This window comes from Heterocephalus glaber, unplaced genomic scaffold, assembly GCF_053883595.1.
Source record: "Heterocephalus glaber isolate CG9 unplaced genomic scaffold, H.glaber_assembly_v1.0 deba00000331, whole genome shotgun sequence".
Lineage (NCBI taxonomy): Eukaryota > Metazoa > Chordata > Mammalia > Rodentia > Bathyergidae > Heterocephalus > Heterocephalus glaber.
In genome coordinates this window covers 757,877-785,324 of record NW_028258142.1, presented here as the reverse complement: position 1 = coordinate 785,324, position 27,448 = coordinate 757,877, and the positions used below count along the sequence as shown (strand labels likewise).

General features: G+C 44.4%; 1 long non-coding RNA gene and 1 pseudogene across 2 annotated transcripts; one reads left to right on the top strand and one right to left on the bottom strand.

Annotated features, from left to right (window-relative positions):
• The first annotated feature begins 273 nt into the window (after positions 1-273).
• Positions 274-839, top strand: LOC147830003 (adrenodoxin pseudogene; annotated as a pseudogene).
• An 11,407-nt stretch (positions 840-12,246) lies between these two features.
• Positions 12,247-26,665, bottom strand: LOC147830002 (uncharacterized). 2 transcript variants are annotated; one of them, XR_015442506.1, is made up of 3 exons: positions 26,397-26,523; positions 26,246-26,309; positions 12,247-12,451 (listed from the first exon to the last, which is right to left on the bottom strand). It is a non-coding gene; the product is annotated as an uncharacterized LOC147830002 (long non-coding RNA). The 2 variants fall into 2 exon arrangements; XR_015442508.1 differs by lacking the exon at positions 12,247-12,451 and adding an exon at positions 26,551-26,665 and having other exon boundaries at positions 25,957-26,309; positions 26,397-26,460.
• Between the last annotated feature and the right edge of the window lie 783 nt (positions 26,666-27,448).

Below are 27,448 nucleotides of genomic sequence, written 5' to 3'. Positions count from 1 at the left end.
TATCCGTATATAAAAAATCAACCTCAACCCTTTATTTCCATACATGAAAATATCTTGAAGGGATCTATGAACCTAAATAAGAAAGCCTAAAGTATAAAACTTTAAGAAGAAATTATAAGGGAAAATGTTTATGAATTTAGGGTAGGCAAGAACTTCCTAGGATACAAAAGACTTGATGTATAAAAGAAAAAAATTGATAAATGAGATTCCATCAAAATTTAGAACTTTAGCTTGTCTGTGCCTGTGTCGCACCGGCCGTTCCAGGACCTCAGCATGGCCTCCGCGGGGGGCTCCGGGCTCCTGCTGGCCGCCTCCGCGGCTTTTAGCGGCCCGGGCCGCCGGTGGCTGCTCCTGGCCGGACCCCGTGTGGGAGCCGGCAGCCTACCGGGCAGCCGGGCAGCCGGGCACGGGGCCTAGGCGTCGGTGCGGCCCCCAGCCTGCCTCTGAGCTTGTTGGCTCGGAACAGCTCAGAAGATAAGATAACAATCCACTTTATAAACCGAGATGGTGAAAAATTAACAACCAAAGGAAAAATTGGTGACTCTCTGCTAGATGTTGTGGTTGAAAATAAATTATCGGTGGTTTTGATGCCTGTGAGGGAAGCTTGGCTTGCTCTACGTGCCACCTCATCTTTGAAGATCACATATATGAGAAGTTAGATGCAATCACTGATGAGGAGAATGATCTGCTTGATCTGGCTTGTGGACTGACAGTCAGGTCACGGCTGGGCTGCCAAATCTATTTGACCAAATCGATGGGCAATATGACTGTTCCAGTACCCGAGGCAGTGGCTGATGCTAGACATTCTGTTGACATGGGCAAGAGTTCCTAAGTTACAATAAAAGAGATATGTTAAAAAATGAAGTATGTTCACAAAAATTTACTTATTTCTTATAATTATCTTTTAATGTAATGAGCACATGGATGAATGCTTTTATTATTATGACTAGCTTTGCTATTTTAATTCAGCTTATGTAACAATTTTGTAGTATGAATGTGTATGATCTTTTGGTTAAATTATAAAAATATATGTCAAATATTAGAAAATAGTTGATATGATAATAAATCCTTATATATTTTATCTTATGTGTATTTAGCAGCTTTAGAAAAATATTACCACATAATCTTATGTCTGCCTATTTAGAAAGTAGTTTTAAAAAAGGTAATATTACCCCTGTTTGATTTGTGGCAGAGATCTAAAGAGGCTTGCCTAGGGCCATATAACCAGAAAATCTGTACTAGAATTTACATATTGTTACTGTAAATTTTCTGTTTAGACTGAAGTCAGAAAAATTAAGAGTATCTTAATTTATGTAAATATGCATTGAAAAATCACTTAATTAAATATTAGTTCCTTAATTTCAGACAATATTAAACTTATAAATAAATTTTCTTAAGTTTTTGATTTAGTGAGAAGTGTAAGTCTGAACATAGGCATTATAAAGAAGTTTGATGTCTTTTCTGACTAAGCTAGAGAAATAAACTAAACTTAAATATCTTGATTTTTTTCCATTCTCAGCAAAATAGTCTCTCTTTGTAATCTTTTGAAATAATGTTGATTTACAAATTGCTGCCTTGTAATAGAATAGAAATCTTATGAATTAGGTCCCTGTATCTTGAGCCAGAGAAGGACATGAACTGGGTGTTTCGTCATATAGCCCAGGGAGTACCGTTCTTTCTCATGAAGTGTGTAGCCTGCGTAGCAGTGTGTCAGAATCCCAACATGAGAGAGTGGGCTTAGCATCACAGAGTATTAGTTATGTATGGAAGACTTTTGTATCCTTGTCTTTGTTGAAAATAAATTTGTGAAAGAATAAAATATATGGTGTGCTCTTTGGAGCATACCAACTAACCTGGATGAATTGTGAGGGAGATCAAATTAGAAAAAGCATAATTATAAGACAGTTGGGTTAGCTTCAAGTACTTTATTGCAGTTTGATCATTTATATAAATATTGGTCAATTATAATACTTGACATACAACATTGTGTTAAGCCTATTAGAGGTACAGAGATGAACAAGACAGGAAATGTCTGGGCTGGGGATTTAGCTCAGTAGTTTCGCCGCCTGCTGAGCAAGCGCAAGGACCCGAGTTTGATCCCCAGTACCAAACAAAACAAAACAAAACAAAAGACAAGAAATGTCCTCAGAGACTCATGGGAAAACATATATAGTGGTATGCACACATAATTTGCTTAAACCAAACCAACCAATTTGCCAAATAAGAATTTAAGCTAATCAGTATGTAAAAAGTGACTAGGCAGAACTTGAGGTGCCATATGTTCATTTAATACTTAATAACTATTGAACGCTTTTCATACAGTGTGTCATATACTTTTTAAGTACTTTACAACAATTCATTTTCTTAATGAGCTCCAATATTGTTTTCTTATACAGATCACTTAAACTCCTTTCTAGAGCTACAGTACGTTAATGATAAAAACCCTCTAAAATTTAGAGCCAAAACCTGCTAAAATTTAGAATGTAAATTATCACAGATTTCAAATTTTTAAAATCTCAAATTAAAGACATTTTATTACTTAAAACCTTAAAACTTTTAAAAAATTAGAACTTTAAATGACATCGTTAAAATGAAAAGTAGTCCTTACACAGACCATATTTACAATGCATATAACCTATGCATTATATATATATGCATATATATAACTCTTACAGCTCATTAATAGACAACCCAATTAAAAAGTAGACACAATAAGATGGTAAATAGCCAGTACAACACAAGGAAAAGTGTGCAACACTAGAATCAGAAAAATACTAATCATGAACAATAACAAGATTGAATTACATACTCATTAGGGAGATGAAGTTAAAAGTTTTAAAAGCCTTGTCATGACTTTTTCTTTTTGTTGGATTCTCCCCCTTTGCGTTTAATTTGTCACGCCCAATGGATTCATTCTGCTGGGCTTCCTGGGGTTGTGATCCTCATTCTCTTTTCCTAAGATATTGCCTAAAATTTTTTAAAGTGCTGGTTTGGTATTCATGAAGTTCCTAAGGTGCTCTTTATCATGAAAGTATCTTATTTCTCCATCAATTTTGAAAGATAGTTTTGCAGGGTACATCAATCTGGGTTGGAGGCTGTTTTGCTTTAGGGCTTGAAATATATCACTCCAAGCTCTTCTTGCCTTGAGGGTTTGCATTGAGAAGTCTGCTGTGATTCTAATGGGCTTTCCTTTGTATGTGATTTGTTTCTTTGCTCTAACTACTTGTAGAACTTTGTTCTTCTGTTGGGTTTCTGGAATCCTATTATATGCCTATGTGTAGATTTGTTTTTTGATCAAGGCTATTTGGAGTCCTATATGCCTCACTTATCTGTATGTCTAGTTCTTTTCCCCTGCTTGGGAAGTTTTCTGCCATCACTTCTGTGAACAGCTTTCTTATGTCATCTGCACTCTCTTCTGTTTCTTCATTGACTCCAATCAGTCTTATGTTATTCTTCTTCGCATTGCCTAACAGCTGCTGGATTGATTTCTCATGGTCCCTTACAATTTTGAAGCAATTTTTCTTTTCCTGGTCACTGATTGCAATCTTATTTTCTATATCTGAAATTCTGTCCTCACATTGGTTCATTCTGCTGTGTAGACTTTCATGGAGTTTTTAATCTCCTGGAAATCTATTTGCATCTGTTTTATGGATTCCATTTGTTTCCTATGTTGGGATTCCATCATGTTCTTCAGATCCTCTATTTTTTCTATCTGTGTCCTCTCTAGATTTATTAATCATGTCTTGCACTATGGGCACAATCTTTGCTGTTATCTGAGAAATTATTTCTGATTTCATTTTTTCCAGATCCTCTTTTGTTGCCAGTTCAGGGAGTCCAGGTAGTTGAATATCAGATTGTTCCATCTTGTTTCTCTTTGGGGTTGCTGTAGGTGATCTGGAAGTCTGTTTTTGAGGCTTGTTTACGTGTCTTCTCATTTCCATGGGTTGGGGGGGTGGTACTTCTGGCACCCGCGCTGCTCACCTTCTCTGTCCTAGGAGCGTGGAATGGCAGTGGGAGAGCCTCCTCCCAGGTGCTGGGATTGGCTCACCTTCTCTGCCAGTTATAGTGTAATTTTAAGCAGCCCTGAAACTTACCTAGGCCAAATGAAGTACTACATGGCATCTCTTTAGGGACATTCTGCCATACATCTCATCCAGATCCACTACTTCGCAGAATGTCACTGGTTGGCATTTTTAAAATCCTTATGTTATTAGTACATATTTCAGTACATAATGATTATATTCATTATAGGGAGTTGGTACATGTACATATACTGGTTGGCTTTTAATTGCTGCCACTATGTCCCACCCTTATTTTTCTGTGGATAGGACTAACTTCAGGACTATCAATTCTTCCCAGGAAATTCAGTTTTATGAGAGTGCTTCCTTTTTAAAGCCTAATGCTCTTTAAAGGGAATTTAAACAAAAACATTATTTGTTATTAAACAAAAACAATATTGTTATTGTTCCAGCTCTAACTCAAGAGACCAGCAACAACTTATCTTGCAAAATTTTAATACTTCCTTGTTAGGGAGCTTTTAACTATAAGTGTAGGACTAAACAGTGGGCTCAGAAGTGGGACTTTCCTCATGTGAGTGTCTGTCTGCAGCCCTGACATGTCTCACCCGCATACCACTATTTCTGGGGAAAGCAGAAACAATCAACTCACCAAAAATACCCATGATTGATCCATGCTTCCCCTTTCAAAGAAAAACTGGAAACTTGCCCTTCCGTGTTCTTGTAGAAGCCCTCACAGGTGCAGGGACACGAGGCTAGTGTCTGCACAATGGCCTCCTACCATTGGCTGGGCAGGCTGGGCCTCTGATGAATAACCCCAGAGTCACACTACTGTGACAGCAAAGGGCCCTGACTGTCCACCTTGGAGATGATGATTAACACTGGGTTGAGCTCTTTCCTTTGCATGGGAGCTTGAGAAAACAAAGATTTTCTTGGATAAGTAATAAAAGTAAGAGAGGGGGAGGGGAAATTAGGAAAGAGGGTTTGGGTTTGTGAACCCAGAAACAGACCCAAATATCAATAAAGGACATGACACAGGTACCATTTCAAATCATTGACAAAACAATAGACTCTTTGAGAAGTGGCCCAGATGCCTTTTTTAAAAGTTAACTTTGGAGTCTATAAGTATATATAAATTCCAAGTAGGCTGAAGTTTGGAGTAATGGAGTTTTCCTGAAATAGTTTATTCCAGGACCCTCCAAGGCTGGTGGGTGTGGTGGCCTTTCTTTGTTCCTGGTACATCTGACAGGCTTCAAGTTCTCAATGGGTGCTCAGAGTTCCATCTGTTTCTAGAGGGAAACCGCAGCTGTGTTTTCAGCTGGCTGTCTGCAGCATCCCTTTTTTAAAAAGCGAACCAAAGTCTGTTTCTGGTCCTGTCCTGCAGCCTCTCAGTTTCCTGGAAAGGGTCTCACCTACTCCATGTGAGGCTTCAGGGCCACTCCCAGTAAAGAGCTCTGGGTTCCCAGGAAAACAGCACCCAGAGCAGGCCCATAGGCAGCACTGCACTTCCTGTCTCCTGCAGGAACACTGCCCTCCCAGCTCAGCAGGGGCACCTTCATGCCTGTGCTCTACCTGCCACTCCACATGAGCAATTTCTGCCAGAGTGAGGCTAGGCCTTTCTCCAAACACGGTAATGGCTATGACTCACTCTTCTGCTCTCAGGGTTTGACCTATATTCTCACTTGTGGTTGAGATCACAAATTTGATCCACCCCTGCTTGCACTGTCCAAGTTTCAGGTTTCTCGCCTCAATTCCATTCTCTTTCTCCTCTGGTCAGGATTTAGCATTTGACCTCATGTGATCTACCTCTAATTTTGTCTGGAGTTCTGCCAGATGTAAATCGATGAAGCAAACTGACCACTGTAAAGTCTAATGATTCTCACTCAAGTCATTTCAGGCTGTTGCAGCCCTGTGTACAGAGGACTGGGAGAGAGGATGTCAAGTTCTTCAAAAGCAATGGTTTCTCTGTTCCTGTCGCTCTTGAGAGCTCAGCACAGATTGCAATGGAGGCATGGCCTCCAAGTCACAGCCTCCTCAGCTAGAGCAGAGATGGCTTCTGCAGCTCCCCCATTTGTGCTCACACCACCATCCCTTGGGTGGGAGCTGCCATCTGAAAGCTAAGTATAACCACTTCATGTCCTCTGGCCATAGCCGTCAGGGAATCCAGAATTTTCCACCCACTTCCGGAGTCTGCACTTGGGAAAAGCACTGTATTTAAAGGCCCTAACAGGCAGGTGGCAGCTGGATGTCCATGCAGTGCCTGTGACTGTTCCCAGCAAAGCAGGCCTGACAGTCACTGGGCCTGTTACCCCAGCTGGCCCTGCAGAAGCAATAGCAGAAACTCTGGGATGCTTGATTTGCAAGGCAGCGAGCACTGTGACCATCCAGCTGAGGTGCTTATTTGTCAAGTCAAAATTAGCAGGTGTCAGTCTGCCTGCTGGATCTCAAATCAGAGCATTAGCCTCTCTCTTCTGCCTGAAATGCACCAGCCAGGGTACAACAAGAAACCAGGAGCAAGCAGAAGGAATGTCAGCTCACAGAGTCCGAGTGAGCTCTTGGTGAGAGGTCCAGGAGGCAGGGACACAGACAAAACCCTGAAGGTCCAGAGAGCACTGAGTGCAGGCTCCCCTAGGGCTTGCTGGGGCCAGCAGGACAGGCAAGGCCTCAAGCAGTGCGGCCACAACAGCCTCCTATGTCTGTGTGACACCAATGGTAAAACAGGAGTGCCTGGCATAGAGACAGTGTCCCAAGGGGTGATCCCTTCAGGTGAGCCCCAACCTTGACTGGCTGCGAATGAAGACTCAAGAGAGAGGCTGTGCCTCCCTGTGTCAGGTGAGTGACAGTGGAGCTGGCCAGGATCTGGAGGCAAACACTCACCTTTGTGGGGTCTGTGCTCTTCTACCTCTTCTACCTCTTCACAGATGGGGGGTCTCCTGCCCACCTGATTTTGAAGGGTTGTGGATGAGTGAAGGTGCAGAAAACCTCGATTCTAGCAGAGCTCCACTTGTTCCCTGCCACACTTCCCTTATTCCTAGCTCTGATGCCTCCTGTGATAAGTCAGTCATATGCTCAGAAACAGAGGGCTTCCTGACTCCACACTTGCTAAGACTCCATGGACACCCTGAGCGGAAGTTGTCAAGGTTGTCTTCACGTGAGGGAACACCCTCAACACATATTAAATGCATTTATTTACTTTCTCCTTAAGCCCCTGGATAATGATGGTCTTAATTGATCTTAATGCCACTGGAGGTATATATAGCAAATTCACGCAACAGTAGCTACCAGCTGTGGCCAGCTCCAGCTTTGTGCAGCCTGATGTACACACACTGTCCCATGAAGGAAGGCTGCCTAAAGATAGGAGGCCAGGGTCTTGTGATGGATGAAGTACATGTATCAGGAAGAGGATGCATGTACTTCACGGAGAGGTGGCCTATTCATGACCCTTCAGGCCCCCAACGCGTCAGGAAGCTAAGGAGGAAGTGGGGGCAAAGCAAAACAGCATGGAACCTTCTGGAACCTGGCATAGAACTAGAATAAACTATCTTTGTTAATTATCTGGTTCGAAATTTGGTAAAATATTAAAAACAATTATCTTAGAATTACCTGAGCTAGGTAAAGACAGAGTAGAAACACATCTACTCTGGTGTCTCCTGAAATTCAGCGAAGACTAGGGATTTTGTTTTAAAAAATAACAGCACAAAGGAGCAACGAAGAGAAGACAGCCAGGAAAGGGGATGATTTGTGGCAAATAACTCCACAGACCAGAGAAAGTGACTGGATGGTAGTGAGGAAAGCCAGAAGCACCTCATCGTAAACTTAAGACCCCAGAACTATAGGCACAGGCAGGAGTGGGGCAGGCCAAGATATGTGAGGCCATTCCAACACAGGCCAGGAAGCCACCAGGTTGCCAGCCACTGCCCATCCCTTCAGTCTGATCCACCTCCCCTTTAGGGTTTGCGTCTCCGGAGACACAGGCACAATCTTGGGCTGGTGGGGGGCTGTAGCAGCAGACTCTATAAGGGTCTGAGCCAGACAGAAGCCCTGACCCTTCCCACTCTCCAGAGGCTGAACAACTCTTCAAACAAGCCCAGCATCTCCCCAGGGAAGCTAACCAGCCTAAAAGGCATACTGAAATCCAACTAACAGTTGGCTTCAGGCTCAGCTGTGAACATCACCTATGCGGCCATCATCATCTGTTTGATCAATATTTACTATTCACAAGGTCAGTGAGAAGGGGGATCATGTGGCAGAGACAGGGAGGATAGGAGAGGAGCTAAACTTCATCTTCCATCAGGGGGAAATGACAGATAATTCCAGGATTACCAGTGCTGCCAGAAATTTATTTATTTAGTTGTTTGTTTTGTTTTTAGACAGCATCTTGCTATGTTACCCAGGCTGGCCTCAAACTCCTAGACTCAAGCAATTCTCCTGCCTCAGCCTACTAAGTAGTTGGAAACATGGCCACATGCCACTGTACCTGGCTATATAGCTAGTGACTTATAGGCTGTAAGAGACGCTGAGAATTAAGCTTAGATACTCAGGAACAAATGCTCTGGAAGGATGACTAGTAAGCTGGATGTCCAGACAGCTGTTCGCAGAATGTACTTTAATAAAAATGAAACACAACATCTAGATAAAAGCTGGCCCTGAAGCAGTCCAGCCCCAGCAGAGCAGGGTGTTTCCCCAGGCTCGTCACAGAGCACTCGCCAAAGCCTGGCCGAGTAACAGCAAGTGTTGTCTCCCCGCCAGTTGAGGGGACCTTTCTTGGAATAGATATCCTCACTGTAACTTTTTCACATATACCCCAGGAGTGAGAGGTGTTAGTTTGCTTATAAAAAATTAACCTAGTGACTTTGAATCTTGCTCAGACTTGGAGACTTGGCTTAGGAAAAGCAGCTTGTGGGCTCGGTGCTGTCTGCAAGCTTTCTCCTTCTGTTATTGTGAAAGAGTGTTAAGAAGCCTTACATAGTTGACTGGTATGAATATGGACACACACAAAAAGAAAACCAAAAAAATAACCAAACTACATATTATTTCCAGTGTCAACTCCATTCCATTATTTGCCTCTTTTTGTTCGCTTTCCATTGTCTTCAGTGATTACTTTTATATTATATTATTTTATTTAGAATTTTTAGATATCTGTGGGAGTACTGGTAAGATAAGAACTATTTGGCCATTACCAAAGACAGAACCCTTCTATCTTATTGAATTCAGCAGATATTTGAGATAATTAAATGCTCTTTATCAAAAAAAAAAAAAAAAACCCACGTGCAGCATGCCAACTCTTAGAGGTTGATAAATGAAACCTGTGTGTGATCCACCCCAGGAGCATGCATAGGGTAAGCAGGAGGATCCTTCTGTGAGACTGTGGGCCACCCACTCGCATACACCTAAAGTGGAAGCGACACTGGGTCAGGCCCAGCTGCACTCCCATGTCACCAGCCCTCCAAGAGGCAATCCACATTTAAATTCACTTAGGGCTGGCATGTACAAAGTGGCCTGTGGGGCCAAGAGGCCTTTACACTCTCTGGGTAGCCTCTGTGCCTCAGTTTCTCCCATTAAAATGTGAGAGCAGACAGGTGTGGTGGTGCACACCTGTCATCCCAACACTTGGGAGGCTGAGGCAGGAGGATCACCATGAGTTTGAGGCCAGCCTGGGCTACATAGTAAATTTAGAGCTGGCCTGAACTACAAAGCAAGACCCTGCCTCAAAAAAATAAAAAACACACACAAAAAAAGATGTGAGAGCAAATGTTTTAAGCCAACAGGAAATAAAAGATAAAAGATGTTGTAGAAATAGAAGAAAGTGTGGCCTTAATCCCATTGAGCATGGCAGAAGGTCCAAGACTCTAAGGGACCACATCTCTGAGTTCAATCTGTAATTCATATTCTCTACCATGGGCAATCCTGGGACTCCTGTGAGGGTTATTGTTTGTTTGTTGTTTGTAATTTTTCAGGAAGAATTTCATCCACTAAACTCACCAGCACTAAGAACAGTAAGTCACTATGGTTAGCACATGTACATGCAAGCATGTGTGAATGTGTGTATGCGTGTGTTGTAGGCAATGTGTTCAGTGGGACACAAGGACTCTGTTAGGAGGTCCCTTACTAAGCCACCCTACAATCAAATCTTCCCTCTGTGATGCCCCCAAAAAAGCTCTGGTTGTCATTCGATGTTAACATTGAATTAAGGTTATTTTAGAAAAAGGAAACAAAATGTCTTCAGTGTCCTCAATCCTACAAACTGAACAGAAGACTGAGAAAGTCTCTTAGCAGCACACCCTGTGTCAGGGTTGTAATGAGGTTAACAGCAAATCACAGAATCTGGCTGCACCCTCCTTGCTCTGGGCAGCCCCCTTCTTCTCTGATGTCTTAGGACAGGTTCTTGCAGGGCCCCAGGGTAGTGTTGGATGTGCTTTGCCAGCTGCTGGTTTGGTCTGGTGGCCAAAGGCCATGCATGACAGGCTGTGGAGAGGCAGGCACTGGGCAGACTGGCAAGATGAAATCGCTCCTCTCCCCACTAGACCTTCTGCATCACACTCAGGAAACCTGGGGTGGGCAGCCAAAAGCTGACCCATAAAGAGTCAAAGCACAACAGAGGCGTGCACCAGCATAGGCCTTGATAGTGGGGAAGTAACCCCAAAGCACCAAGAAGACTGAAGAGTCTGCCTGCCAACCCAGCCAAAGTTCTCTCACTCAAGTCCTTATTAAAATATCTTTTTTGTTTCCTTGGAAAAACAAGGCATACTCATTATCCAAATTCTGGAAAGTATAAAAAATTTTTTAAAAGACCCTAAAAGTTACCCACAATCTCACTACCCAGAGGTAGCTAATGGTAACATTTTTCTGTATGTCCTCCAAGTAAGAGTGTGAAGGTCTGTGTGGGGAGGGTAACGTGCGCTGGGGACCAGAATAATGTAATGCTGAAAACTGCTGCGATCAGATTGTCTGGGTCAGAGTCCAGCCAGAGCCTGAACAGACTCAGGCCAGTGAGCCAGCTCTCTTTGCATCCCCCTCTGTGCCAGTCACGTAGGGAAGCTAACTGGATCTACCTCACAAGGTCCACATGGATCCTACACGCATGCACCTAAACCAGGACTCAACATTCAGCAGATGTTTGATAGCCTTATCATGACATCAATTACAGGAATAATTATGCACCCTTTAGGTACCATCACACATCTTGCCTTTTCACTTACAGGTACATGGCATCGTCTCCTAGCATTGCAGAGATTCTAATGATTTTTAATCCATGTAGCCATTGCTTGCTGGTATTCTTGTTGTTTCCAGGTACAGTAATGCTGCTGTGAAAGCCCTGCATGTGAGGCATATGACCATGGTGACCATTTCCTTAGGACGAGCCTTGGACACAGGATCATGAGGAGGGGTGCAGACACAGTGGGGGTAATGATGCACACAAGCGTGACCTCGCTCAGTGCTGTCCACTAACACCATCAGTGCCCTGCTCCCTAATTATGCCATCTGCAGGTTCCAGAGGTGACTGGAGCTGCACTTTCACAATGAATTCACTGGTAAACACCAAGTCGGGGCCCTGGGAGTGGGGAAGAAGAGATATGTAAATAAGAAACCTGGAGGCAGAGTGGCCGCTGAATCCTTCTAGAAGGCCTCTCCTCTGCACCACTGCTTACTCTGCAGCAGGAGGCCCCTTCCCAGGGATCTAAGGGAATCCTTCCTGCTCAAACAGAGCACTCTGTCCCGTCTACCTGAGAATCCCAACCTCTGTGAGACAATAGAACAGCATGATACAGTTTCTTGTGCCTTGGGCTTGGGACCAGGAGCTCGAAATTATGTGTGTTTTTGTTTTTGTTTTTTGAGACGGGGTCTCACTATGTAGGTTAGGCTGGCCTCAAATGATAATTCTCCTGCATCAGCCTCCTGGAGGCTGGGATAACAGGTATGTGCCACCATGCCTGGCTATCTTAGTATCTTAGTCAAATGAACAATTGATCCTTCTGTCTTTTGTCATTATTGCTCAGGCTTAATTTAAATTTTATTTGTTCTTCTATATGTATAAATTGGTAATGCAAGCTTCTAGTCCTTTTTGGATTCAGAGGAGTTGTAAATCTTGTAACCAAATCAAAATAGCTTTGAGTGTTAATGACGACGCACCATGTCTCTCCCACCCATGCAGTCCCTATCCAGGGAGGAGCAGAAGAGACCTGCAGAAACCTACGGCCATGATGAGAGTCCTGACCTGGGGTGGGGTGCGGGGTGGTGGGGGGGGGGGTGACCAGAGATTTCCATCAGAGGCTGAGTGCCCCAGGGCATGTGACGTGGGGCCATCACTGTGCTAGGTTCCTCTTTACATGGTACAGTCATCATCCTGAGAGCTGAAGAATTGTGCCTTGTCACTACAGCATGGAGCAAGTTCCCGTGTCATGATGGACTTTTACAGTAGTATGTTTCCATGGAACCTGGTCAGAACAAAGGAAGATTATGTTCCATGTTAGTTTACATTTGTATTTCAAAATATTTTTAAGATAAACAGCATGATGAAGTCTAAAGAGATATTCTAAACTTCTAGGACACATCAGAAAAATAAACCATTTGAAATTTTAAAAAATAAAAGTTATGTAAACTAAACAAGAATTTATCACTAAAATAATTAAAAAGGTAATATGTGACTCATGCAAATACGGAACTTTTCACTGAGGCCTTGACTACAATCTGTTCTGAGTGACATGCTCTCTGTCAGCCGTGTCTCCACAATAACAGTAGAGGTGGGCCAATTTCTGCTAAGGGCAAAATGGCCAAAGGCATGGCTGAGGCCATCTATGGAAGAAAGTCTTACTTCACAGAGAGTAATTTCATACTGCATTTCAATACAGTAGCTATAAAATGTTAAGTAGTCCTAATAGTTATATCTTTAAATGTTCTGTTTAAAAATACCCCCCACACACCTTTATAGTAAATTTCCTTCTTACAGGAGCTTAATTACACACAGGTAGGTATTCCTCTTTCCTTTTATTTGTTCATTAATTTATTTAAATAACCAGTTCATTCATTTATTTAAATAACCAGATCATTCAATGAATATTTATTGAGGGCCAAGTATTATTTCACTTGGGTTCTGAGGTATGAAGAAAAACCAACATGTCACCTGTCCTCTAGCTGCTTTTCATTAACAGATAGATCCAGACAGCAGAGAAAAGAATCAATAAAATGTTATGATAAGATGAAAACACAGCCCAGGACCCACAATGCCAGGAGCATTCCAGGACAGCACAGCAATTTTAACAAAGCACAAAAGCCTGAAGTCATCTCTGCTCCAACAGGAAGCCAAGGGATTCTGTCAGGTCTGGAACCTGAGATTGGAACTGGAGGTGACAGGAGGTGAGGAAGCAGATTGTGAATCTTCTGGTGCACAGTGATGAGCAACAGCCTTGGAATAGTTTTGGGTAGAGGGGTGACTTGTGCCCACCACTGCCTCAGTGGACTACAGGGGGCTTTGTCTGCAAGGTGAGCCTGGAGACCAGCAGGAGGCAGCTTTGACAGGAAATGATGATGGGGCTCTTACAGCAGAGCTACAGGTTAGGAGAGGAGGGCAGAGAGTGAATGTCCTGGGGCAGAGAGTGAATGTCCTGGTGCAGCAGTGCAGGATCTGACCTCTAGTCTTGTTAAGGTCTGCAGGAGCTCAGGCAGGATGGATAAGGACAGATAAGCTGTCAGGAGAGTGCGCAGTGGAGGGTTGTGTGGCTAAGGGTTCAGGGTTGTGTGTGTCTGAGGATCTACAGAAACCAAGAAGGCTGGCATCTGCAACCTCCGCGAGCTAATGTTATAGGGGAGCACTCCGGCTGAGACAGATACCACTCTGAGAATGAAGTGCTCTAAAAACTCCCTAGAAGAGCTATTCCATTCACAAATCTGCAGACAAAGATGCACTGCTAGTAAGCTGCAAGCAAAGACTGGAACCCCAGGCCTTTGTTCATCCCACAGTAACTGCTTTGACCCCTCCACAGTGATGAACTTGAACTTTTGTGGCCACATCAAGCTCCTTCCAACTCCCATCAGGACCTGCCAGGTGTCCATACTGGTGTTTGCTCATGTCAGCTTATCCCAGTAGGCCTTTTCTGTTGAGGTCCCCCAAGGCACAATTTAAAAACGGTCCTATGAGAAAACCACCACCACAACAGCAAACCAAGCAAACAATTGAAACCTTTGCCTGACCAGGGAATAGGACCTAAACAGGAGCATCATAATGAACTCACTGGGTCCCTTCCTGAAATGACGTTGCTTTCTAGGATACATTTTCCAGCTCAGATCACCAAAAATGTGAAGTCACTGTAAAGTTAGAACCAGATATTTCTCAGGTTCTATCACAAAATGTTAAGCCAAGACTCCTGAAACATGCAAGTATAATTAAGCACCAAGTACTGTTGAGGAGAGCCGATTGTGAGCATGTTCTACAAAACACGCAATATACTTGTACAATAGAATTCATTTGTCAATAAATAAAATAAGGGCAAGTGCCCCTAGATCTCCCACTGATGGTGTGCATGGTTTTAAAGTTTGGAGAGCACCCTTGTCACCAGAGAATAAGGGTGGTGGTAACAAAGTTCAAATGGCCCTCGGGTCAATGACTGACACAGCCTTGATCATCCCTAAGTAATGTCCATTCTCAGGGCACTGTGACAGAAACCCACACCCACCCTTTGTTGAGAAATGTGAGGCAATGGAACGGGCAAACCCCATGTCCTAGCATTGGGATGGAGAGCCAGATGCCAACCTTCATGAAATAGGAGCTGTGCCTTGCCCTGAAGGATGGCATGGACTTTTGTTTCCCTTGGGGACACTTGCTTACAGGAAGCATTCAATGGAGCAATGCCCATGAAAGGGAAGTCCTGGTGCATGATGCCCCAGGAAATCTGTGGGTTCTCCAGCAGTTCTTGTGCTACTGTCTGGCCTTGTTGTTGCACTTGAGGCTCAGGACACACTGATGCTACAGCTCTCTGGGACAGCTCGGCTCTGGCAATACCCTAATAGAATTCCAGCAGCCTCCCTGATTACCTGAGCCCAGCTTTTTTGCCTACAAAATTGGTGCAGGAAGGGAGAGAAGAATTGGGCCCACTTGGCAGAGTCAGGCTTCAATGACGTCGCGTGTGTCTTCTGATAGCAGTGAGAAGATGACCAGCCATCATGCCATTTTGTGAGTAGAATAAATTGTTCTTTTTTCCCCTCATCCTTTTTAGTTTTTCCAAATCAAAATGAACATTATAATCAATAGAAAGGCTGCCAAACTAAAACATTGATTTTACCATGAAGTTTTTAAAAAGAAAAACATCTCTGTCATGATTTCCCCACATGCAGCCATTAGTTTTTTATTTGAAAACATGCACAATCAGGGTCCTTGTGTGGCACCAGGAATTCCCAGGACCAGTGGAGAGGTTGTTTCTAAGATCACTCCAGCCAGGTGTTCTGCTGTTTTTAAAAATACTTCACCTCATATACTTTGAGCCATGGATGTTGGGCCACTGTCCAGTTGCAGAGCTGCTGCCCTCACTCCCCAGCCTCTCACCATGGAAGCCCTGCTTCGTCTGGTCCTGTGTCCCTTAGCACTGCTGACAGACAGCTCACAGATACCAGGCCATCAGGGAGCAGAAGCCAGGGCGGAGGAGCTTGGGTCTATCTGGCCCACGCTCCCACAGTCCCCGGTCCACCCCCATTGTCCAACTCTCACCGTCTTCTTGATGCCTCCAATCGCCTCCCAGTAGCCTGCTCCTGCTGCTCCATTCATGGGTATGTCCCCCCGCCAAGGCCATCCCAGGAAGCTGGACATGCTGGCCTCTGCCCCGACTTGATGGGCCCACATCTGCAGCCCATCAGGCTGCTGTCCTTTTCCTTCATCGGGAATGCAGTGCTCCTCACTGGCCCAAATTGGGATATACTGCTTCGCTGCATTGGCCTCCACAGAGGCAGCACTTTGGAGACTGAGCTCCTCATCCTCCCACCCCATTGGAATCCTACCCTCAGGTTGGGCCCTGAAAGAGGAAGGCTGGTCTCCCTTTTATTCATGCTTACTTTTGGGAGCGGTTGTTCCTCCTTTGTGGGGCCAAAAGGGTGGCCCCACATGGGTGAACGCTCAGCTACAGGAACCACTGTGACTACAAAGCTATGGCCTGTGTGACCACTTCCTCCTTGGGCAAGGGCAGAGCCACACATGAGGCCCTGCTCACTACAACTCTCACAGAGCAGGGCCCTTTCTGGGCTCCCTGAGCTGACAGGCTGACAGTTGTTCCTCCAGACTCAAGGGAACTTGCAGATGTCCCAGGGCTGCAGTGGACAGTGGGGAGGGTAGACTCTACTATCATTCTCTTTTAACAGGAAAGCAAGCAGCTGGTCCACTGTGATCAGGCACCTGGTCCCCACAGTCTTGAAGCACGGGGTCAGCTGTACAAACCTGGCTCCGACAGTGCCAAGCGGCCAGCAGTGCATCAAAGCTAAGAGCAATGTTTTCTGAACTCACCAATGTACAGAGCTCTGCACTGTGCACTTAAAGAACGGGGCACATATCTCAGACATAGCACGACTTGGCCTCAGAAACCACTCTGCTGTCTTGCCAGGTTCAGGACAGGCCCAGCCCCATTTTTGTGGCAGTGCTCACAATGACTCCATTGGCAGACCTTCAGCCAACACTGGTTATAATGAAAATGGTGGCCAGACTCTCCTTGACACTGGGGCTCCACAGAACCACTGGAGACTCGGAAAACGCTGTTCCTTAGGCCAACCAAGCCCCAAAGGGACTCTGCCCTTATTTTGCAGATGTGGATGACATATTTGGTCCTCATGAAATGCAAAAGGCAACTGGGAACTCTGCACAAAGAAACACACCCCACTGGGAATAAATTGCCACCCAGGGTGTTACCATGAGTAAAAGCTGTAAGGATAGAATAGAACCTGTTGCTCCTCTCAGCAAACTGGTTACCAGGCAGCTGCCTAAGGCTTGCTTCCTGTACTCCAAACCCATGGCCTCTGAGGAAAGAGCTCCCATATCAGCCCTGTAGCCTCAGGTCCAGTCAACAGGAGCCAATGGGGCAGGCAGGACTCCTATGTCACAGTTCCATCAGCATAAGGGGCCAGCACTTCATTGCTGTCACAGAAAGCCAGAGAATGTCTGGGAAGGACTCCTGCTCCTGGATACAAACTTGGCCAACACAGGAGTCAAGGCATCTCACGTGAGGTTCCTTAAAGCAGGAAGACAACAGGGCCCCACGTTGCCAACTGACACCCAGGCCTGGAGTCCACTCTACCTGGGCCACACTTTCTTTTCTGGTGGCAGTCAAGATGGTGAAGACAAGTTGCCTCCAGAGACAACCTCCGACTTCTGCTTTCAAATTGGAAACAGCATTACTGGCTCTAATTTTCTGTGAAATTAACTGACACACTTGTGCTCCTCTAGCAGTTGGGCTGCCATCCTGTGGGCAAGGGTGGAACGGGAGCCCAAGAGCAGATTTCCACCTCTGGAAGACATCCTCACTCTCAGGAGAAGCTCTGAGCAGGGCTGTGCCAGTGGGAAGGGATCCAGCCCACTCTGAGTTGCCAGGATGAGCTGCCAGGCCACTCTGAAACAGCCTTCTAGGTCAGGGCTGGGCAAGGGCACCATCTTGCATGGAAACAAGTGGCTGGTGTGCCCCTCCAAGGGCCTCTGCCTCTGCTGGAGGTCTAGGCAAAGGACCCCAGCTGACCTCTCAGAGTCCAAATGAAGCAGGTGGCAGCTGGAGAAAAAGATTGGCTCCTGTGGGCAAGTCAGCCAGTTCCCAGAAATCCAAGCCTTCCAAGCCTCCTCAATTTTGCCGGAATTGGATTTCTGATAAGGTATTGGGGGCCAGAGGTAGAAATGAACATGGCCAGGAGAGGGCGGTAGCCCTCTATCCACAGCTGTTGCCCAAATGTCTCAATGGTCAGCCTATTTGAGGCCCCATTCAGAGCTTCCTTGCTTGGCATCTGCATCAGGGCAAACTTTGCCAACATTCACACTATAAATAAAGGACATTGACCTCAAGGTTTTTGTAAGCTTTAAAGTTGGGTATTCAAGTTACCCAAAATACTTAGGTAATCATATTTTTTAAGTGTGTTTAAAAAATTTTTTTTGTCTTTAAGGAAGGCTGGCCAGTTGTTCGACATGTCTAGGCCCTGGTCTTCGTCCTTGGATTGTGCAGGACACTGGAGCCATGGAGAATCAGTCTTGGGGGCCATTTTAACCATGCTTCTGCCTCCCCAGCCACCACCACCTGCTACTGGGAAACCTCCAGAAGGAACAAACATGGTTTAAGGATATCTCCCTGCCCTTCTCTTTCCCTTGGGCTTTCCTCACTGTAAAAGAAGCTAAGTGTATTCCCAAATCAAGGGTGAGTCCTTCCTGAAATGGTAAGCTCTTTCACTGGATTTTTCAAATTGGTAAACTATATAGAACATAAAACTTAGCATCCAAACCATTTCTAAGCATAGAAATCAGTGGCGTGACACACATTCATGCTGTTGTGCAGCCGCCACCACCATCCATCTACAGAACTCTTTCATCTTGTAAAAATAGATCTGTGCCCATGAAACACTGACATCCTGTTCCCCTCCCCATTCCACTCTGTATGAGTCTGGCTACTCTAGAGACCTCACATAGGAGGAATCATACAGAATTTGTGCTTTTGAAACTTGTTTATTTCACTTAGCATAAGGTCTTTGAGTTTCACCTGTGAAGTGGCATGTGTCAGAACCTTCTTCCTTTTCAGGGATGAAGAATATCCCCTTTGTGTACATACCATTTTGTTTATCCATTCATCTGTCCACAGACACTTGCCTATTTCTAACTTCTGGCTATTGCGAACAATGCTGCTATGAACATGGGCATTCAAATACCTCTTCAAGAGCCTGATTTCAGTTCTTTTGGGTTTATACTCAGCCTCTACAGTACTTTAATATGTAATTTTATCTTTTGTTAAGGTACTATTTACACTAGTTTGTAAAAACTTCATTTAGTTGAGATATATTTGTAATAAATATTTTTCACATTTATAACCAGGGTCATCCCTAAGTTTTCTGCTCATAAATACTTAGGAGAGGAGAGCTTTAACACTTTGACCACGTCCCAAGCCTGAGCTCTGGATTGGCTTCTAGCAGAGTCCCACTGGGGCCCATTCTCTGCCTCCCATATACCACAGGCCCCCTCTGTGACATTCCTCGACCTATGTCCTAGTCTTCCTAAAGTCCATCCTGCCTTGGGCTCCCAGATTTTCATCAGTAGAGATGGTCCACAATTGCCAAGCTCCTAACATCTCCTCAGGAGCCTTCAGTCATGCCACCACCGATGTGCGGATGTTCTGAAGTCTCTCGTGTATTTCCCATGCATTAGCTTGAGTCTAGTGATCGTCTTGCAACTACCTTGGTCCCCAGACCTTGTGCTTTATGTCTCTGTAGCAACCTCAGTGTCAGCATTAAGAGTCTTACTTTCAGGCCTTACCTTCACTATGCTGTACCTTCCACTTGTCATCAGGATAGCATGTGAGTTGTCATCTAAACCAGGTACTTCTGACATAAAGGGCCCTCAACAGTGAGGACCCCGAGGCCAGACAGCTGCCTTGGCCAACCACTTGAGGGCTGAATCCTGGTTTTGTTAGCACCTGCTCCCTCCCAGATAGGAGACTGGGCCTCCACACTTCCACACTTCCACCACCACCACCACCACCGTGTATTCCAGCTCCTGTGGAACATACACTTTCATTTCTGGGTTGTACTGGTACATCCTCTTAAGCTCCCTCTCTCGCTGGTCACTCAAAAAGGTTGTGCTGGATTTATTTGGAGGATGCTGTAAATATGGAAAAACAAACTTTGTCTTGGCCATGTAATTTTTGAAGGTCCAACTGTGCCCCCGTGTGGTGACAGTAAAGAATGCAGACTGGAGAACCTCCCTGCAAAGCACTTCTGATGCTTGCTCAGGGCCATACACCACACCCTGCAGCATGGAAGTTAGTAGGTGACAGACAGTAGGGACACACCAGTTTCTCTGCAGAGCACAGGTCTGGGTGATGCCTGCTAGAATATGCCCCTGGCTTGATGATTCCCTATGACCAGTGCTGTCCTCATCTAATTTATCCACTCAATTAATTCCTCAACAAATGTTTCTAAAATGCCTTTATACTCACCCCCCAGCATTTTAAGCAGATGTTTAATAACAGGACATAATACAATAGCATTATGCAATGCCACAATTTGTCCATATAAAGATGATTAGTGAGTATGCCAATTCCCATTTCCAGAATTTGCACCCCAAGTGCTGCAGAGCAGCCTGGAGGCCCTGGGTCTTTTCAGTCTGCTTCTTGCCCAAGATAAAGCTGGTGGCTGCTGACAGAGGCAGCCACATGCATGTATGTGTACAAGCACATGAGGTACATTGTCTTCCTGGGTGAGGGTAATTCTGAAAAAGTGTAACAGATTGAAAGATACTGTTAGAAGACCCAAATTCAAATACTGTTTCTCCAATACTGAGTTACCTTATTCGACACCTTGGGAAAAAGTGGGATAATAAGGAAAATGGGGATAATAGGATCTCTGACCCAACAAGATTATCACTAAAATCAAGTAGAGCCCTGAGAGTGAGCAGGCCCAGGAGCTATATGATTCTGATTGGCAGATACATGTGCATATATGCATATACATATGCACACACTGTAGCATGCCTTGTAGCATGCCAGAGGATCTCTGGAAAAGAAGAAGCCCTCAGGGAAGATGGAAAGGAATCCCCACTCCTCCTGGCCCTACAGGTATGTCTCAGCAGAAAGAGGCTTGGAAATACTGAGGTATGCAGTCCACAGTGAGGTCTAGTTCTAAAACCTTGATTTCCAGGTTTCAAAGCTGGTAACTAAGCCTCACAGTGGACTGTATACAGTTGAAAAATCCTACCATCTGTTCTCTGTTCTTTGTGGGCTCCCACTGACACCCATAACTCTAATATCCACGCATGGACCCCTAATTCTATAAAGAACAGCTTCCTGATTGCATTATCTGCATGACAAAGTTCCAAATTACCATAGGGTGGTCCTTCCCCTGCACAGTGATTTGATGGTACAAAATAAATCAAAAGCCTCCTGCTTCAGAAGCCTGGAGAAGAACAAATGAATTGAAATGCTTCCCTGTGGGCAGTGGAGGATTCCCAAACCATGTGTAAGATGCCAGTTTCTCCCGGTTTCTGGGAGCAGAACTTCCCTTCCCATGCAAATGAGGATTTCTCTTCAGTCTTCTGGAACCATTCTCCCAGCACCAGCCCCCAGGTGCTGAAGAGCCCACGCAGCTTTGCCATCCCCTTGTGCCACCCGAAAGTGCTATTTGTTACCTGGTACTTTCCTTACATTAATTTTAAATGTAGTCCTTTAAAAAAAAAAAAAAAAAAAGCCTCATCCTAAGTAAAACAAGTAATAATACTTGTACTTGCTATAGACCAGATTTTTTTCTAAAAATAGTCCACTACTGTCAAATAAAGCATAATCAGTTCTAACAGTACTATTCTTCCACCTGCTGTCTAAAAATCCTTTCCTGGACCAGTGGGCTCAGATGTGGCCGGTCCTGGGAACTTGGGAAGACAAAGCTCATCTTGGGGAAGTGGGAGTGTCTGCTTCCTGGGAAGGGCCACACAATCCGCCCTGAGGCCACTTGGTCTGCAGGCCCTGCCTGTAAGCACCTAACAGGGCTGTGGAGAGAGGTTCCCATCTAGTGGCCACTGCTTTCTTTACACTGAGCAGCAAGTTGCCATCCTGACTTGCTCCTAACTTCCCTAGGGTGATTCTGGAATCAGAAACAAGGGTATTGGTTGCACAACTTTGTGCTTAGGCTAAAAGCCACTGTATTGGACATTTTAAAGGAGTGAATTATATGGAACAAGTTATATTTCAATATTTTAAAATATTGTGGAAGGCTTTTATATGAACAAAAATATGATAGAATTGAATGACCCAAAGTTCAGTGACCCAAACGTCAGTGAAATGGTTTTTTTCTTCACTTTGTCTTAGAGATATGAAGTTAAGACATCCAGGAACCACAGGTCTGCAAAAGAGAAATCACCTGTTTCATGTGCGTGTTTTGGGGAACCACAGCTAAGGTTCTTATAAACAGAATGCAACCGGAGCTCCTTTATCTCATATTCTAATAAGTTGTTTCTTTTTAAAATCACTCTTCCTTCCAAAGAGCCTCTGGACTGCAATTACACAGATCTGAGATGTACCACACATGCCTTTGCTCTTGCTCAGCAATGGGGTTGGTAGATGTGGTTAAATTATGATATTTTATTCTAGGGGAGTAAGAAACATCTGCTTCTTGATGGAACCCATGTACTATTATAAGACACAATATCAGGCATTTTAACACAATATATTCCTGACAGTTACACTTACCAAACAGAATACCATTGCGGAATTCCCACTAATGTTCTCATCACACACTAACTTGAGAATCTTCCCCTGCATCCCAAATGGGACTGATCAGTGCAATTATTTTGTAAAGGTCTTTGTCAGTGGATTCAAAATAACCAGAAACAGTAATTATTATTATTTAGGATTCAAGTGTTGATTTTCCAGCTGAGATGCAGCCTTACCACACACAGCTACAGGTGTGGATAAAGAGGAGAACAAGGCTATCTGTGCACAGTATATCTTCAGGGAGGGGTCCTGAGACCTTGTAAGCTCCCCATGCAAGCATGTTGAAAATGTTGCCCCAAGGGTTCCTGAGGATCTGGTGTGACTCTAGGGCCTGCCTTGTCACAGTGCATGTCATAGTGCTATGCCACAGTTTCCCTCATTCTAAATAGGTTCTCCTTGACAGTTATTGTCAGATAGGAAGTGCCTCCATGGAGTAAATACAGAGTGCTGCCTTTGCTGCAGAGAGCCATTAGCAGAGTGGAACCAGCAGGAGAAGCCCCAGCAGCAATTGAGACAGCACGGAGGGCCATTCACCCAGAGCTCAGCCAGGGCTCTGGTACTGGTCCGCTACCTATACTCAGTTCCACTCTACCTCTGGGCTGCTCTATACCCTCATCTCTCCTGCTGTGGACTGTAAATACATCCCACCATGAAACCCCTTTGCAAGGTAGGCACACTGCAACATCCAAGACCCTCAAGCCCAAAATATTAATAATGCTGTGTTTAGGAGATGCTGGATAACTGACCAAGAAAAAAAGATAGGAGGCAAAGTAGGCAGGACCAGTGATGAAAGGAGGTATCACTGCCAACTGCACTAAAAATAAAAAGAATTATAAAGGAATATTTTGAGCAACCTAATACAAATTAAAATAGAAAAATAACTAGAAAGATATAAATGATCAAAACTGACTCAAGAAGAAAGAGAAATAAAACCTACAATATAACAAGTAAAAAAATTTAATTTTAAATTTAGTTTAAAATCTTCCCACAAAGAAAAACCAAGGCCCAGATAGCTTCACTGGTGAGTTGTATCAAATACTTTTTAAAAACAAAACACCATCCCACAAAATTCTTTCATAAAAAAGATGATGTAATAGTTCTGAGGTCATTCTATGAGGCCAGTATCACCCTGCTCCCAAAGCATCGATCTCTGTTATGAACATAGACACAAAACCCCTTAGTATTAGCAAGCCAAATACAACAGCATGTGAAAAGGATTACAAACCATGACCAACTGGAATTCATCCCAGAAATGAAAGTTGGTTTAACATCTAAAAAATCAGTCTATCTATGCATATGGGAAAACAACTGACAAAAATCAAGTCTTACTCATGATTTGAAAAAAAAAAAAAAACCTTCATGTAGGCATTCTGAAAGGAGAAGGCAAAACACGTAGATAATGGGAAATCAACCTGAAAGAAAAATCCACTAGATCAAATCAAATATCAGTGTGACTGAGAAAAGGAAATGGGGCCGCTGCTGCTCCACAGCACCCTCTCCACCCCTACCCACCAACACTCTCACTACACCCTTCTGCCATTTGGGGGGCCATTCTGACATCCTGAGGGAAAGAAACTGCTGCAGAGACCAGATTTCTGAGATAGATTTCCTGTCTACTCTCCCTCCCACCTGGAAGAGAAAACCCAGTGAGGGAGATAACAGCTGTTAGAGCCCTAGGGAAGCAATGGATCACAACTGGCAAAACAATGATGAAGAGAAAAGGAGAGGTGGCAGCATTAAAACAGGAAACCTGCTCCACCTCCATTATCCTCCCAAATGGCAGAGAGCTGTGTCCTTGTGGTACCCTGCCCATTGCCTACCATTCAGCCTTGGCAAACACCCTAAGCCAAGAGCAGCTGAGTACCAGGAGCCGTAGGCAATGCAGAACTCACTGGCCGGGAGCCATGGACTGTATCCTGGGAGACGTGGGGAAGAAAGGAAGGCCCAGGGGAGCCAGACCGAAGCAGGTCCTCTTCTGTTGTGTTCCCAGAAACCAGGGTGAGCTGAGACAGCATGACACCTGGACCACTACCCGCCATCAAGGACCAGAGGAGAATTAAGGCCCAATTGGCTTCTTCTGTGAGCACATAGGAAAAAGGCTGCACTCAAGGGTGATCGCATATTAGGGAAAAGTTAAGACAACTGAGGTTAAGCTGTTTACCGGAGAACGTACTAATGGATTTTAGAAACCAGATGAATCTTGTGTTACTTTGATTGCTTGTGCCCATGTTTGGGTGAATACAAGTGAGGTGAGCCAAAGGTTTGGGCTCCTTTACCTGCTACATGTAGGTAGGAGTCAGCCCTGCCGCCCACCCCCCTTCCTGCTCGGTAAGCTGGCTCCATGTCTCTTTGTCATTCATCCTCCTTTGCCCCTGGGTCAGGGAGGAACAAAGTAGCAGATCTAGGTCCTGCACCAGAACAGTCAGCTAACGGCGGCCCCTAGGACTGGGCTCTCCTACAGTTGGCACCCAGGGAACAGGGACCTGTGACTGGGGTCGGCTACAGTTGGCACCCCGAACAGGATCCTGAGACCAAGGTATTGGGCAAAATACACAACATTTCCCTCTTCACAAATTAACTGAGGTGGTTAGATCTTGGGGCAGAGACAAGAGGCTACAGTTAGCCGTGCTCAAAGCATAGATTGCAGCCAGAAAGTGGGCCCAGAGAGCCATCCAGACCAGGCCTACAAGGCTCCCAGGCAGGCAACTAGACCATAGGTGGGGAACCGGCTCAGCTATTTGCAATCAGATTCTGACTGCAACATAAAGAGAGCTGTGTTTTATGCTACAGCAACTGCATAAGAGCTGTTTGGGGTGGTTTTATTTTTTTGCATTTGTTTATTTTTTCATTTTATGGGAGTTTTTTTGTGTTTTTCTTTGTTCTCTTTTCGTCTTTTTTTTTCTGTTTTTAACTTTTTTCTTCTCACTTTCTCATTTTATTATCTTATCTTCCCTCTCTTTCTCTTTACCTTTCATATAGCATATATATAGGAGTTGCCTATATATGTGTAAAAGAGAATAAGAATTAATCAGTGTCGGCCGGGGATTTAGCTCAGTGGTTTTGCCGCCTGCTGCGCAAGCGCAAGGACTAGAGTCCGATCCCCGGTACCAAAAAGAATTAAACAGTGCATTCACTTAAATAGTACCATTCACAGGCATGTCAAGGTAACTGTAATCCAAAGTGTGTATATAGGATCCAAACAAAATTAACTATAAACATATTAACAGGTTCTGACCATCTTACAGCTTCCCTCTATTGCTAATTACACTGCCCTCCCTCTACAGCCCTCCTCCTACCTCCTCAGACTCCTTCAATGCTAGCCTTTTACTCCAAACATAAAAATAATTCTAACAGAGTACAACCTCCTATTTCTTTACCTATTGTCATTTTTCTTCTCTCCCTCCTTTCTTACTGATTTACCTTCTACCATTTTCCACTTTCTTTTTCCTCCCCTCCTCCCTCTACATCCCAGATTAACTGGTAGCAGCAGTATAGCAGTCAGTAATGGAAAGTAACAAAGGTGAAACTGTCAAAACCAGTTTTAATATTCATAACTGATGTGTGGTTGGATCTGTTGATGCTGGTATAACTAGCAGGAATTAGCTCCTTGAAACACAAAGACCAAGTCCAATCCCATTAAACAGAGCAGGTTAAAGTGGTAGATAATACCTCTTGGCAAATAAAGCCAAGATTACAAACTAGAAAACAGAATCTAACGAAAGAGATCTTTCTCTTAGTTACTTTTCTCATTGCAGAAACAAAATACTTGACATCCACCAGTTGAGGGAGGAAAGGTTTAGTTCAGCTCACAGTTTGTAGAGGAGTCAGTACATAGATGCATGGCTCTAAGGCAGGGCAGCATGGCAGAGGGTCACTGCATAGGAGAAACAGTCCATTAAAAAAGGAGCAGCATCAACAACCAGCAGCAAGGCTGAGGGAGGAAATGTTTAGTTCAGCTCACAGTTTGTAGAGGAGTCAGTACATAGGTGGATGGCTCTAAGGCAGGGCAGCATGGCAGAGGGTCACTGCATGGGAGAAACAGTCCATTAAAAAAGCAGGAGCAGCAGCAACAACCAGCAGCAAGGCTGAGGGAGGAAATGTTTAGTTCAGCTCACAGTTTGTAGAGGAGTCAGTACATAGGTGGATGGCTCTAAGGCAGGGCAGCATGGCAGAGGGTCACTGCATGGGAGAAACAGTCCATTAAAAAAGCAGGAGCAGCAGCAACAACCAGCAGCAAGGCTGCCTTCTTTCTGTCCCTTTATAGCCCACCCAGGCTCTAAACCTATTGATGGGTGCCACCCACCCACACTCAGGGTGGGGCTTCCATCATCCACACCCAAATGCTAACTTCAATCAGTGAACTAGTTTAGTACCGCACGCCCTTAATCCTGGTATTAAGCCCTAGATCCAGGCAGCTCCAAAAAGCCCTACCCATGAGCTCTTGAAGGTTTGGGGAGACATCTAGGTACAAGTCATAACAATCTTCATCCCAACATGAAAAGCCTTTTCACTCTATTTGATTTCAACCTTCAGGACAAAAAAAATAGAAGCATGGGAAAACAAGGCAACAAAATACCCCCAAAGCAGAATGAAGGGGCACCAGTGGAGAGGAAATCAAACACCTAGTGGCTGAATCAAGTAAAATGATTTTTAAAACAGCAAAGAAACTTGATGGGCTCAAGAATTATATAATCAGGGGCCGGGGATTTAGCTCAGTGGTTCTGCCATCTGCCTTGAAAGCACAAGGTCCTGCATTCAACCCCCAGTGCTAAAAAAAAAAAAGAATTATAATCAAACAGTGGAATTAATAAATTGATCAATAAGTTTTAATAAGAGTCAAAAAAGAGAAGAGTGAACCAAAACCATTCAAAATATGAATGACAAATATATCAAAGAAAGAGAGTCCATGAAAAGGTTCCAAACAGAAATACTGGAGATAAAAAATCTTACTGAATATATGAGCAGCAGAAGTGACCAATATTAGGGGAGAATATCAGATCTAGAAGAGAAGTC